Source organism: Crocuta crocuta, unplaced genomic scaffold, assembly GCF_008692635.1.
Source record: "Crocuta crocuta isolate KB4526 unplaced genomic scaffold, BGI_CrCroc_1.0 scaffold39, whole genome shotgun sequence".
NCBI classification, from domain to species: Eukaryota; Metazoa; Chordata; class Mammalia; order Carnivora; family Hyaenidae; genus Crocuta; species Crocuta crocuta.
Genome location: NW_027533334.1, coordinates 5,157,654 through 5,170,539, shown reverse-complemented (window position 1 = coordinate 5,170,539; position 12,886 = coordinate 5,157,654). Strand labels below are relative to the sequence as shown.

At 45.4% G+C, this 12,886-nt stretch overlaps 1 protein-coding gene, 1 long non-coding RNA gene and 1 pseudogene across 2 annotated transcripts in view; 1 reads left to right on the top strand and 2 right to left on the bottom strand.

Moving 5' to 3' along the window:
* ZNF706 (zinc finger protein 706) overlaps positions 1-12,886 on the bottom strand; it is a 239,429-nt gene that overhangs the window by 203,135 nt on the left and 23,408 nt on the right. The window lies entirely within an intron of this gene.
* Positions 1-12,886, bottom strand: part of LOC144218389 (uncharacterized) — a 145,012-nt gene that overhangs the window by 109,545 nt on the left and 22,581 nt on the right. The gene's annotated exons all lie outside the window — the stretch shown is intronic.
* LOC144218358 (small ribosomal subunit protein uS19 pseudogene) lies at positions 8,832-10,126 on the top strand (annotated as a pseudogene).

Below are 12,886 nucleotides of genomic sequence, written 5' to 3'. Positions count from 1 at the left end.
GGTGATTTCCATGAAGTGTGGCTGTGCAGTGGTGGGAGGGGCACTTCAGGAGCTCAGATCAGGGCCCCTCACCCAGTCTAGGGGTCAGGAAGGGCTTTCTGGAGGAACTGAAATTTGGAGCAAAATCTGAAAGATAAATACATAGGATGATCTGGGATGTGGAAGAAGGTCCTGTCCACCAAGAGGAACATCCCTGAAAGGGTAGAGAGATTTTACCATGCTCATAACATAACAAAGGAGCTGAAAGAAACTCACCAGAGTGAGTGATGAGTGTGATGGGCAGGGATAGAAACTTCCAGAGGAAGCCAAAGTCTGGTTACAAAGGGCATTGTGGACCAAGTTAAGAAGTCTGGGCATTATCACACAAAATAATCAAATATGAGACTTAGATAATTCTGGCAGCAAGTTAAGAGTTGATGCTATAGGGAGGCAAGAGGGAGCACGTGCTGGGAGCCGCACTGGCCTCGCTGGATGACAGTCACAGCAAGGAAATGGCAGCGTTTGCACAGCTCCTGCCCTTAACTCTAAATTAGACTCAAGCCCCCTTTATTATGTAAGTCTTGGATCTGCAAGGCCCTTAGGAAGAGCCTTTTAACAATCATCCACAATGTTTCATCTGAAATCTCTTTGGAAAAGGCAGGAATATGCTTTTCCTTATGAGCAATCTGTGTGGGGAATATCGGTCTGATCTGGAATATTGTGAGGCCTGGTCAATACCAGCAGCCTCATTTCCAACATGAGCCAGTAGTAGCAGAAGGAGGTACCAGTTTTCATTTCTCATGGCAGGAGCTGTGCAAATGCTACCATTTCCTCGCTGTGACTGTCATCCAGCAAGACCAGTGCAGCTCCCAGCAAGCACGGAAGACTAGTTAGGGACTATTGTGCAGATTGGAGTCAGAGATGGGGTGGCTTGGACAAGGCCGGGGAAAGAAGAAAAATGGACATGTGCCAATGGTGTCCCAGAGAGACAGACATGGAGAGTGTCTGAGGGAAAGGGCTGATGCTAGACAGAGGTGGGGCCATTCATTGAGTTAAAGCACAGAGAGGAGGAGATGATGGGGTGGAATACACCAGGGCAAGATGGTTTTGGGGGGCTAGGCTTGCAGGCTCAGTTCCTGGGAAATAGGCTCTGAGACCCAGTTTGATGAACAGGGTATTCCTTACAGTGTGCTCTTGATCGCAACACAGAGAAACAAGAGTAGGCAGAAGGAGAGATCTGACTTCAGGGCGGGCCTTATAACAGCTTTGTTATTAGGCGAAGTATATTTTCCAAACATGGCCACACCAATGTGTGTCCCATCCCACATGTTCTTATTATGGTGAGCTCGAAGCTCCTCCATGGAGAGGTGGGGTCTATGTCTATATTCTTGAACTTGGGGGGGACTTTTAAACTGCTTGACCAGAATGATGCTGTGTGACTTCTAAGGCTAGGTATAAAAGGTAACATGGCTTCTGCCTGGCTTTCTCTCTCACCATATCCATTTTAGGAGTCCTGAGTCAACAAGTATGAAGTTTGGCTTCCCTAAAGTGTCCATGCTGGAAAAAGCATGTAGAGAAATCATGTAGAGGTAGAGAGAGATGTCCGAGGAGGCCAGTGGTCTAGCTGTCTGCAGTTTGAGCATGCCCAGTCCAGGTGCTAGACACATGAGTGAGTGGGTGCGCTTTTAAATGCACCCAGCCCCAACCTCCAAGCTACCCCAGAAAATGCTGAGAGAAGCAGAGACGAAGAATCTTTTTTGTCCCTTCTTCAACTTGGAGCCCAGCCCAGACTGCAGATTCATGTGCAAAATAAGTGTTGCCATTATCTTAAAATTACACTTTGGGGTGGTTTGTTACACAGCACTAGATAACCAGCCCATCAGTTCGCCTCTCAAGGTACTTTAGATCTAGGATGGTCATGGGGCACCTGGGTGGCTTAGTTGGTTAAGCGTCCAACTTTTGATTTTGGCTCAGGTCATGATCTAATGGTTCCTGAGTTTGAGCCTCATATCAGGCTCTGCACTGACAGCAAGGAGCCTGCTTGGGATTCTGTCTCCCTCTCTCTCTCTCTCTCTCTGTCCTTCCCCACTTGCTCTCTTTCTAAAAATAAATAAAAATAAACTTAAAAAAAAAAAAAGAACTAAGATGGCCTTTCAGAGCTGTTCCAAGTTGGGCCAAGATGGCGGAGGCTTCATATCCCACACTGATGAGTGACTGGATGTGGCTGCCTGAGAAGCAGTGTGACCTTGGACCAGGAGGGTCTCTCCAGCTGAGGCAATGCTGGAAGGGGTAGACAGCTGAAAGCTGGATACAAACAGCAGTCCCTGCAGCTGGGGCAAAAAGTATTCCCTGAAGGGGGATCTGGGCAGCATACTGCTATGACCACCACAGCCAAGGAGACATCAAGCCAACTACATAGTCCAGAGCTTGGAAGGGCATGATATTGGGAAATATTAACTGATAGCACAGGGTTTCATCCTGTGGTCTGAGAACTGAGAACAACCTGCACTAAATCATCTCAATGTAGCCTCCTGCCCTGCCCTGACAAATCAGCACTTAGGATGATTTGCCGTCTCCTTCAGATTATCCTCTTGCCCACTAACATTGTGAATCTCTGGATAAAGATGATATCAAAGCCATGGGCAAGTAGATGAGGTGCTCCAGGGAGATTATGTAGGATGAAATGGGAACCCTGGAACACCACCATTTGCGAAGAAGTTAGAGGAAGAAGGGCTCACAAGGAGAAGGGGTGGGAGTGGGGAACACAAGTGCTTCCCAGTAGGAGCAGGCACTAGTTGAAAATACAGATGCAAATCCAAGAAGGGTAAGAACACTGGAGTGTTTATTGGGCTTGGCAATAAGGAGGTTCTTGCTGGCTCTAACCAGGGAGTCAGGGCGGCTGTTAATCACGAGGGGTAGCTGTGGTGAGATTTACCTTGGGGATCCTGGGGCAGAGGAAGGGACTAGAGCTAAGAACAACTAAATTAGGATTGTCTTGGGATGGACCCTCTGCTCAAAGCAAAAAGAAAAGGGCTGACAACAAAGGCAGGATGGGAAAGAGTAAATAAGTTGAGAAGTTAAAGGTAAGAATATAACCCATCAGGGAGATGAAAGGCCAGCTAAAGGAGCTAAACCCAGGAAGACGTTTATTATCAACTGTTCTTCAGGGTTTATACAACCCAACTAAGGCAACTCAGAAGAGGCTCTCATTTAAATAGCCACTTCAGGGGCACCTGGGTGGCTCAGACAATTGGACGTCCAACTCTTGATTTTGGCTCAGGTCATGATCGTAGGTCTTGGAATTGAGCCCTACATTGGGATCCAAGCTGAACATGGAGCCTGGTTGGGATTCTCTCTCTTTTCTACCTCCCTCTACCTCTCTTCCCCACTCACACTTTCTCTCCCTAAAATAAAATATATATATATATATATATATAATAATAAAATAAATAGTCACTTTGGTAGGCAAGAGAGCAAATGTATTTGGAGTCAACAGACGTTGATTGGGTTCCCAACACACAAAGTAGTATCTACTTGGAAAGCCACTTAACTTTTTAAAGCATTCGTTTCCTTATCTGTAAAATGGAGATATAATGCCTAGCTCACTACTTTGCTGCAAGGACTATAGCTCATCCATTCATTCAGTGAGCATTTCCTAAGCATTGCCATGGGCCAGACACTACACTAGACCTGAGCAAGAGAACAGGGAACAGCACAGACTGGCCTGTCCCCTCCTGTAGCTTGTCCTCTAGTGAGAGATCAGCATTAAATTGATTATAACAACACTGACATCACTACAATTGTGGTAAGTGCTACAAGGCAGAAGAAAGACAAAGTACATTAGATGCCAAATAGTGTCTGGGACATCGCAGCTGTGAAGAAATGACGTTTACAACCTGCTTCGCCACTGGGAAGATATTTAATGGCACCATGTTCAGAAAAATGGTGAAAAGAGATATTTTATATTCAGTATCTGCAGCTTCTCTGTCTCTGCGGTTTACCCCTCCTGGGAAACTGCAGTGTGTCACATTTTTATTATCAGGATTAGTACTTAATTAGCACCATTAAATACTTCCGGGAAGAACTGAGCAGGCTGGGAGGGAAGAGGGAATTGTTTCTCGGCCTTCAAAATTACATGCGAAGTTGGTGGCCTGTGTCACTCGAAATGGAAACTTACTCTTGAAATTTTTACGCAGGACCAAAGGTTTTTAACGTGTTTTCTCCTCCTGCTTTCATTTGTTAGAAACAGCACAAAGATGGTCTTTTGTGATGGTAATTGGCGTAGCCTTTTGGCGCCTCTTTTGGTTTTAAAAAATTTTTGAAGTAATGTTAACATAAAGCTGACTCATTTGGCAGGGAAGTTTGCCAGTGTGAGTCAGGAGTGAGTAGGATAGACATTTTACATGTCATCTGCCAGAAGAGTCGCTGTGAATAGCCCCCACTCAGATAGACAGCAGTCCGAACCAAGCATGGGGTTTGCTACTCACCACAGCTCTGTGACACACTAACTCCGTTTTACAGCTGAGGGAATATCGAGAGACTCAGAGGTTTCCAGACTTGCCCAAGGCCTCCCAATGGGGACTTGACCCAGGCTGTATGTTTCCCGAAACCCAGTCCACCACCCCAAGCTGTCCCCGGAAGAGGAAGAAGCAGGAATGGGGCTGTGCTGCTGGGTGGTCCCCGTGAGGAGGTCAGCTGAGGGGCTTCCAGGACTGCCGCTCGCTCAATCCCACCCTCCTCTACTTCAGCAGCCTCCAGTCCCTCACACATACATGATTTGGGGTCAGGGACAGTGTGGCCCTGCTCTGAGGGAAGACAGCAGGGTGACTACAAGTGAGCCTGGGCCTGGGAAAATGCTGACGGGGCTGGGCCCAGAAAGGAACTTGGGCAGGTTAGTGCAGCTGCAGTGGCTTTGCCAGAAGTATGTTGTGCAAGTGAGAGAGAGAGAGAGAGAGAGATAGAGAGAGATAAAGTGTGTGTGTGTGTGTGTGTGTGTGTGGGAATGTGTGTGTGTGAGAAAGTGCGTGTGAAGGAAGGAGTGCTCTGTGATCTGGTGTGTGTTCTGCACGCGGATATGTTGGAGAGCCAGTGTGCATAAGACAGCATGTGTTCTTGTGTGTGTCTCAGAGCATGTGTGTGTGACCATGAGGTGTGTGTGGTAAGCCTCAGCATGTGGGTGTGAGACATTGTGTTTGTGTGAGAGAGAGAGAGACTGTGTATGTATGAAAAGTACCAGCGAAGAAGTTCAAAGATGAAGGTGCTATTTAGCTGCCCTGGGTTACTTTGAGGCATACCCGCTCCTGATTGACTGGGACACCGCATTTTAAATTTTCTTTAAGGGGGAATCTGAAGGCACAGAATCGCGGTGTTACCTGAGCCACTAATCCCTGGGAGTGAAATTCCTACACACCAGCAGGTATTATTTAGAGCCTTTCTCAATTAGCAATCATAACACCTGAAGCTTTGAACAGTTGTTGTATGTTTATCTTTCTCTTCAAGTTCACTCTGTTGGCTCTCATAGCCAGCCAAGTTCAAATAACCTTCTGTCTGGAAGCCATGAAGACAACACCCCCAGCCCCCACCCCAAGCAGTTATAACCAGACAGAGACTGGAGACGATTTCCATGATCTCTGTGTGTGTTCTGCCGTCTTTTTATTTCATTGTGCTTTACGACGTGCCTACGTCCATCAAGGATTTGTGGTAGCTCACAATAGTAAACCCACACACCCAACACAAATGCTTCAGAAACACAAAAACACTCAGATCAAAACTCAAGCCATGGGAAAAGAAAAATGTTCCAGGGTGTGTGTTCGGAGGCTTAATTTTCACTTACGGTAAAAGAGACCCAGTAGAAGTGTAATACCAGGTAGTGATTAAGATTGAGCCATTAGGAGTTAAGCCTGTCAGGATTTTATTGCACTGTTTGCTTAAATTCTCCAAGCCTTGTTTTCCCCATTACTAAAAATGGGGACAATGATACTACCTATCTCATAGGACTGAGAACCAAGTAAGATACTGTATAGAAAGTGCCTAACACAGAGTCTGGCATACAGTAAGCAATCATTTGAGTTGTGCTGCCATTTTTACTGCCATTGTGGAATTTTAATTACACCCACATTACCTCCCTTTCTGGCTGTGTGCACACATCTTTGTGGGATTTCTCCTTCTTTGGCCACATGTGAAGACAGGTAAAGAGAATGTATTCCTGGAGTCCCATCATCCAATAGCCCAACTGGGATGCTATGGACCTCTCCTGTGCACGACAGCAGGATTATTCAGGCTCTCAGTCCCTTGGGATTTCTTTAATTTTCTTTTTTAGCTTTGGCCTTGTTTGCCAGCTCTACTGGACATACACATGGGTTGATCTGGCTTGTGGCCTCTGTGGTCATCAGGTGCGGAGCTAAGAGGAGTTGAGGTGATGCCATGTGCTTTCAGGTCGGGCTTCACTGAGGCTCTTCCAGGGGTACAGTCCGAGGAGATCTATGGGCCTCTTTCTGTACTAACCTGAGCTCTGTTGCTCTCTGGAAATGCATGCTCTTCACAGCAACCGGTATCAGAGAACACTGGTAGCCGATTTGATGGCCACAGTCTATAGCACAAATACCTCCGTGTGCTTTCTGTACTCCACCCAAAATACCTAGACACACAGCCATCATGCCCGTTATTTTCTAATTATCACCAGTGGCCACTGTGTCCTCCCACCTCCCAGCTTCCCCTCAGCTTTGCCTCAGTTCCCCAGCTTCCTGAGGCCAGCGTCTCCTGGACAGGCAGGTGTGGAGGAGTTACCCCAAGAGCTATTAACCTAATCCTGCCCAGTATTTGTTTTCCATGTGGATGTCTCCCATTTTCTCTCCAACCAGCAAGATGGGTTCAAGGGGTGCAGTGGTTCATTTCTTATCTCTACATCTCCGTCCCCATCTCTCGTCCTCTGGTCTACCTGGTGCCCGGCACTTAGTATGTGCTCTGTAAATGTTGAATCCGAGTGCGAGTGCAAAAGCAAGGAAGCAAAGGAATGAAGTATGTTGCAGAGAAAATGTTAAAGCAGAAGTAAGCCCTAGAGACCCTTACATGGAGCACCCACACGAAACAGTCAGGGAGACAGAGGCTGTGGCTCCCTTAAGACAGGAGGAGACTCAGCAGCAGGACCAGCGTTGGGGGGGGGGCCCTCTCGCTGTGCTGCCAGACTGCCTCTTATTTCCTTCCTCGGTCTTCATCTAACATTTTTCTCAGAGAGACTCCAGGAGTCTGCACTGCCCTACGTCAGCTCCATCTCTCCTTGAAGTCACTAGTTGATTAACTACAGCATAACTTAGCCTGGCCTCATAACAAAACCAAATCAATAAATATTGATTGAATGTCCACTTTGCCGACAGCCAGGTGAGAATGAGAGAAGGCAGGAAGCACAGAAGAGAGAAGCTGTGTGCAGCTTCTCTGCCTTATTAATGATCAGTCTGACACCCCAGTTCACATTCAAAATCCAGTCCTGGGAAGGCAGCAGGCATGCTTGTGGGCTTTCGGCTCGGAAGGATAAGGCAGGGAGGTCTCTACTGGCTCCAGAGAAAGCCCCTTTCTCCCTCAGGCAAGAGGGAGAGGAGAGAATGTTGTGTAAATAATGAGTCCAAAACTACACCCTGTTCATGTACCAGAACTCCAAGAATGATTAAACCTGACTATAGCTCTAGGATAAACAGAAATTTAACATTGCAATTGCCTGTGCACTTTCTCTCCATGTCTGTCCGTCCCCCTCTGTCACACACGCATGCACACACACAATGTGAACATCTGCTGCCTCCTCACTGGTTCATAAGGACAGCTGTTTAGTTTGATGGAAAAGTAACACTGGACACACTTAAAACACTTGACTGCTGGCCCTGCTCAGGCACCCATTCATTGTGATCCTGGCTTCCTAATTTCTCCAGGCCCCTACTTGTCCATTTTTAAAAAGTATTAATACTGATCTCATTATTTATCTGCTGTACAAGGATGCCTAACTTGATAGGTGTAACAATCCTTACAAGCTGAGACACTATACGGCCCACACAGTTGAAGTATTCTTTTAAAGCTGACTATAGACTTCAAGTGATTGATAGGATAAGTGTCTTTATAACGAGGAAGCACCAGAGCTCCCTCTCTCTGTCTCTGTCTCTGTCTCTCTCCCATGTGAGGACACAACGAAAAGGCACTAGTCTGCAAGAGGTCTCTCACCAAAGTGAAATGGGCTGGCACTTTGACCTTGGACTTCCCAGCTTCCAGAACGGTGAGAAAAGAAATTTCTGTTGTTGAAACTACCCAATCTATGGTGTTTTCTTACAGCAGCCACAAAACAAACCTCAGTAAGTTAAAAAGGGTAGAAACAATACAAAGTATGTTTTCTGATCACGATGTAATGAAATTAGAAATCAATAGCAGGAGAAAATTGGGGAAACACACAAATATGTGGAAATAAAACAACACAATTCTATATAACCAATGGATCAAGAAGAAATCAAAAAAATGCTTTGAGGTGGGTCGCTTGGCTGGCTCAGTTGGAGGAGTGCGACACTCTTGTTCTCCGGGTCTTGAGTTTCAGCCCCACGATGTGTGTAGAGATTAGTTAAATAAGTAAAACTTAGAAAAAATAATTTGAGGCAAAATGAAAATGAACACACAACATATCAAAATGTATAGAACTCAGCTATAGCAATGCTATAAGGGAAATTCATAGCTGTGGCTGCTGATATTAAGGAGGAAGATCTCCAGCCAACAATCTGATCTCCCACCCTGAGATACTGGAAAAAGAACACACTACACCTAAAAATGAGCAGAAGGAGGGAACTAATGATATAAATGGAAATTTAGGAAGAGCTGACAAGATGGCAGAAGAGAAGTGGAAAGAGAAGCCTACCTTCCACAAGCCCACCTACCCAGGCAGACCTCAACCAGCTGCTGGACATGCTCTACAAGCAGCTGATGCAGCGCCGAAAAGATGAGCGTCTCAGCCCAGGTATATGAAGGAAGAGCACTCGCTACTGAACTCCTGTGCAAGGCCAAGAAGGAGGCTTCCCACAGAGGGAAGCTGGAGGTGGCTAAGATGCACCTGTAGGACATGGTCCATCCTGCCCAAGATGGTGGCAGCATTGTGGATGTCTACAATGGCAAGACCTTCAACTAGGTAGAAATCAAGCCCCAGACGATTGGCCACTACCTGAACAAGTTCCCCATCATCTACAAGCCTGTGAAGTCTGGCAGACCTGTCGTCGGGGCCACCTACATCTCCTCTGTATCTCTCTCAAGTAGCCTGTTTCACCAATAAATTTTTTTTATCTTTTAAATTTTATTTATTTTGAGAGAGAGACAGAGAGATGGAGAGGGGAGGGGCAGAAAGAGTGGGAGAGAGAGAATCGCAAGCAGGGTCCACACTCCATTAGCATGGAGCCCAATGTGGGGCTCCACCTCACAAACCATGAAATCATGACCTAAGCTGAACCAAGAGTCGGACACTTGTCTGACTGAGCCACGTAGGCACCCTATAACCTGTTCCACCAATAAAGGCACAGACTTCTCTAAAATAAAAAAATAAAATAAAATAAAGCATAAATAAAAATGTTTATTTTTAAATTTTTAAGTGTTTTTTATTTTTATTTTTGAGAGACAGAGACAAAGCATGAACAGGGGAGGAGCAGACAGAGGAGACACAGAATCTGAAGCAGGCTCAGGGCTCTGAGCTGTCAGCACACAGCCCAATGCTGGGCTTGAACCCACTAACTGTGAGATCATGACCTGAACTCAAGTTGGATGTTTAACCAACTGAGCCACGCAGGTGCCCCCAAATAATAAACAAACAGACAGACAGACAAAGTGCAAATTTAAAGAAATAGAGACTAGAAAAATGATAAAAAGAAGTCAATGAAACTAAAAGCTGGTTCTTTGAAAAGCTCAGCAAAATAGACAATTAACTAGACTGACTAAAAGTCATCTATAAACAGACTTTTGGATTTAAATAGTCTTTTTGCTCTGGATAGGAACCTCGGGCCCTTACTCATCCTTTCCAATGGCCAAAGAGACTGAAGCTTTAAAAGCTGGTGGTCTGGCCAACGCAGAGGCAAGACTGGAGGCCAAGTGTCCTGTCCACTATGGGGGCCTTCTGACACTCAACCCCCTTCTCTAACTTCTCACACCCAATCAAATGCTTGTATGTCAGCTTGTACTTGAAAGGCAATAGGAAAACGATGAAGAGAACCTTGCCATGATGTTAAGCTGAGAAATCCTGAGCGAATCAAATCATTGCCTCCTCCTTTGTCTTCTGCACAAGTCAACAGGTGTCCTATTTTGAAGAAAGGATCACTCTTCCAAGCATTGGACCTACTTTCTCTGATTGCTTAAGAACAACCCAAGGCTTTAAGAGATGTGGTAGCAGAGAACTTATATCATGCTTGTATAAAGAGCTGTTCCCTTTCAGGGTCACAGTGACTTCTGGCATTACAACGCTAGACAGGGGAAAGTTGAGCAGTGGAAGAGCTCGGGTGTGTACTATATTAGACAATATGCTCTATTTTCTGGAAGCAGAATCCCCAGAACATTCCCTGCATCTCTCACAGTATTTCAGAAGCACTGCCCCCCAGTGTGTGTGGCAAAATCTAGGATGACCCCACTCTGTGTGATTTTGGAGAGAATGCTTGATTTTTTTCCTGAGGAAAAAGGAGCCTTCCNGCATGACCACTCTCAAGCATGTAGATTTTGCCCCCCCTTTAAAGTTTATTTATTTGGGGGTGGGGGGCGAGAGAGCAGGATGAGCCAGAGAGGAGCAGAGAGAGAAAGAGGGAGACAGAATTCCAAGCTGGCCCAATGCTATCAGCGTAGAGCCTGACACGGGGCTAAATCTCACAAACCATGATATCATGACCTGAGCTGAAATCAAGAGTCAGATGCTTAACTGACCACGCCACCCAGGCACCCCTAGACTTTGTCCCTTTTTTAAGTAGTATTTTCTCACGGGGTTCCAGCAACAGACATGCCTTCACAATTCCAGCTAGGCTTGCTCTCCTCTTGACATGAATTTCATTCAGCTAATGAGAGAGTAGAACCTGAAGGCAGGGAGAGGATTTTAGTTGCAGTCAAATGAGCTTGGGTCAAAGGAAGGAGTCTTGCAGTCATAATAACAACAGTGATTTACGGAGAACTTACTATAGCCAATCGTGTTCAAAGTACTTTATGTGGATTAGCTCATTTAATCTAAAAAATTGTGATATAGCTACTCTTATTGACTCCATTTTATAGATAAGAAAACTGAGGCAAAGTCTTTAAGGAATCTGTCCAACATCACAAGAGGCTAGGTTCCATTAAGTTGGTTTTTGTTTTGTTTTGTTTGGTTTGGTCACCACACCACATAACCAGCCTTTTGAGGGAGTCAGTTTTAAGATTTGGCACTACCAAGTACTGTTTGGAATCCAGAAACAAACCTCTATCTTTCATTTGAAGAGACTGGAGTCTAGAGTGTCCACTAGTGTTAATAATAGTGGAGTTAATTACCTAAGGCACAATCATATAGCTCTAGGTTCAGTAGTTAGAAACCACCAAACCACAAATTCATTGGCTAGATCCTTATAAAATAATTCTGGATATTTCTGAGAAAAGAGAGAGCCTTGCCCAAGTGTTCTAGACCCTGGCTGCTCATTGAAATCACCTGAAGACCTTTTAAAAAGTACTTATACCCAGGCCCTGTGAATCAGAATCTCTAGGGCAAACCTTGGACAACTGCATTCTTTTTTTTTTTAATCACCCAGGGGAATGCAGTGCATAGTGAAGGTTGAAAACCACTCACTTTGCCAGTATCTGATATATTCTTGCGTCGTGGCCATGCCAACACTCTATTTAGTTAAGAACTCAGTGATGCTGGAATAGGGTTGGGGCATCTTAGAAAAGCAAAGTCAGAATGGCTGTTGGTGTCTTGAATTCTTTCTGTGAATTAAGAACCACTTGGGGCGCCTACGTGGCTCAGTAGGTTAAGCACCCGACTCTTGATCTCAGCTCAGATCTCCATCTCAGGGTGGTGGGTTCCAGCCCGTGTGGAGCCTACTTTAAAAAAAAAAAAAAGTAATAAATAAATAAAAGAACCATTCACATAGCACGTAATCACTTCCAGGTATTTCCCCTAAACATAATATTAAGTAAAAGAAAGTAAGTGCTAGAACAAACACAAGCTTTTGGAAGTAAACTGGCTTGTTTGTCTAATCCAGAAAGGTATCAGCAGACCTATCTGATATCCACACATATCTCAGCCTTAGCCTTTCCCTCTCTTGGCATGCAAAGGCCGAAGGGTCCCAGACTAACCATCTGGCCTCAAAGCTAAAATCAGGCTGAAATCTATAGATATTCACTTATTAAAAAGAAGAAGGAGAAGAAGAAGAAGAAGAAGAAGAAGAAGAAGAAGAAGAAGAAGAAGAAGAAAAGAAAAGAAAAGTGTGGGCCAAATGAAGGACACACAGTCTCTCCCAGCAGAAGAAAATTGGCCGGCTTGCCCCGAGGGCAAGTGCTAATGTACAGGACCGGAGGAAAGAAGTGGGAAGGAAAGAGAATGCCATCTCTCCAGCCTGCCCCCCATTCCCTCCTGCATGACATAAACAAACAGTCGTTTGAATCCCTTTGCTTCTCCTTTTTGATCCTGCACAATGATAAAGACCATCCCTATGGTGTTTTCAGGGGTAGTTAGAGAAAACTGCATTTTGTCAGTTTGAGTAAGTCCATTTGAATCAGTCCATTTTTTTTTTAAAGACTGAGATCAAACAGAGGTGAAGGAAAGTGGGGAGTGGGGTTAAATGGTCCATTTGAGATGTTTGCCTTGGGTTACATGAGAGGGAAAACGGAATGCGGGCCCCTGAGCAACGCGTGCAGGGCCCTCCCGGCGCAGACATCCTGCAGTAAGGAGAGG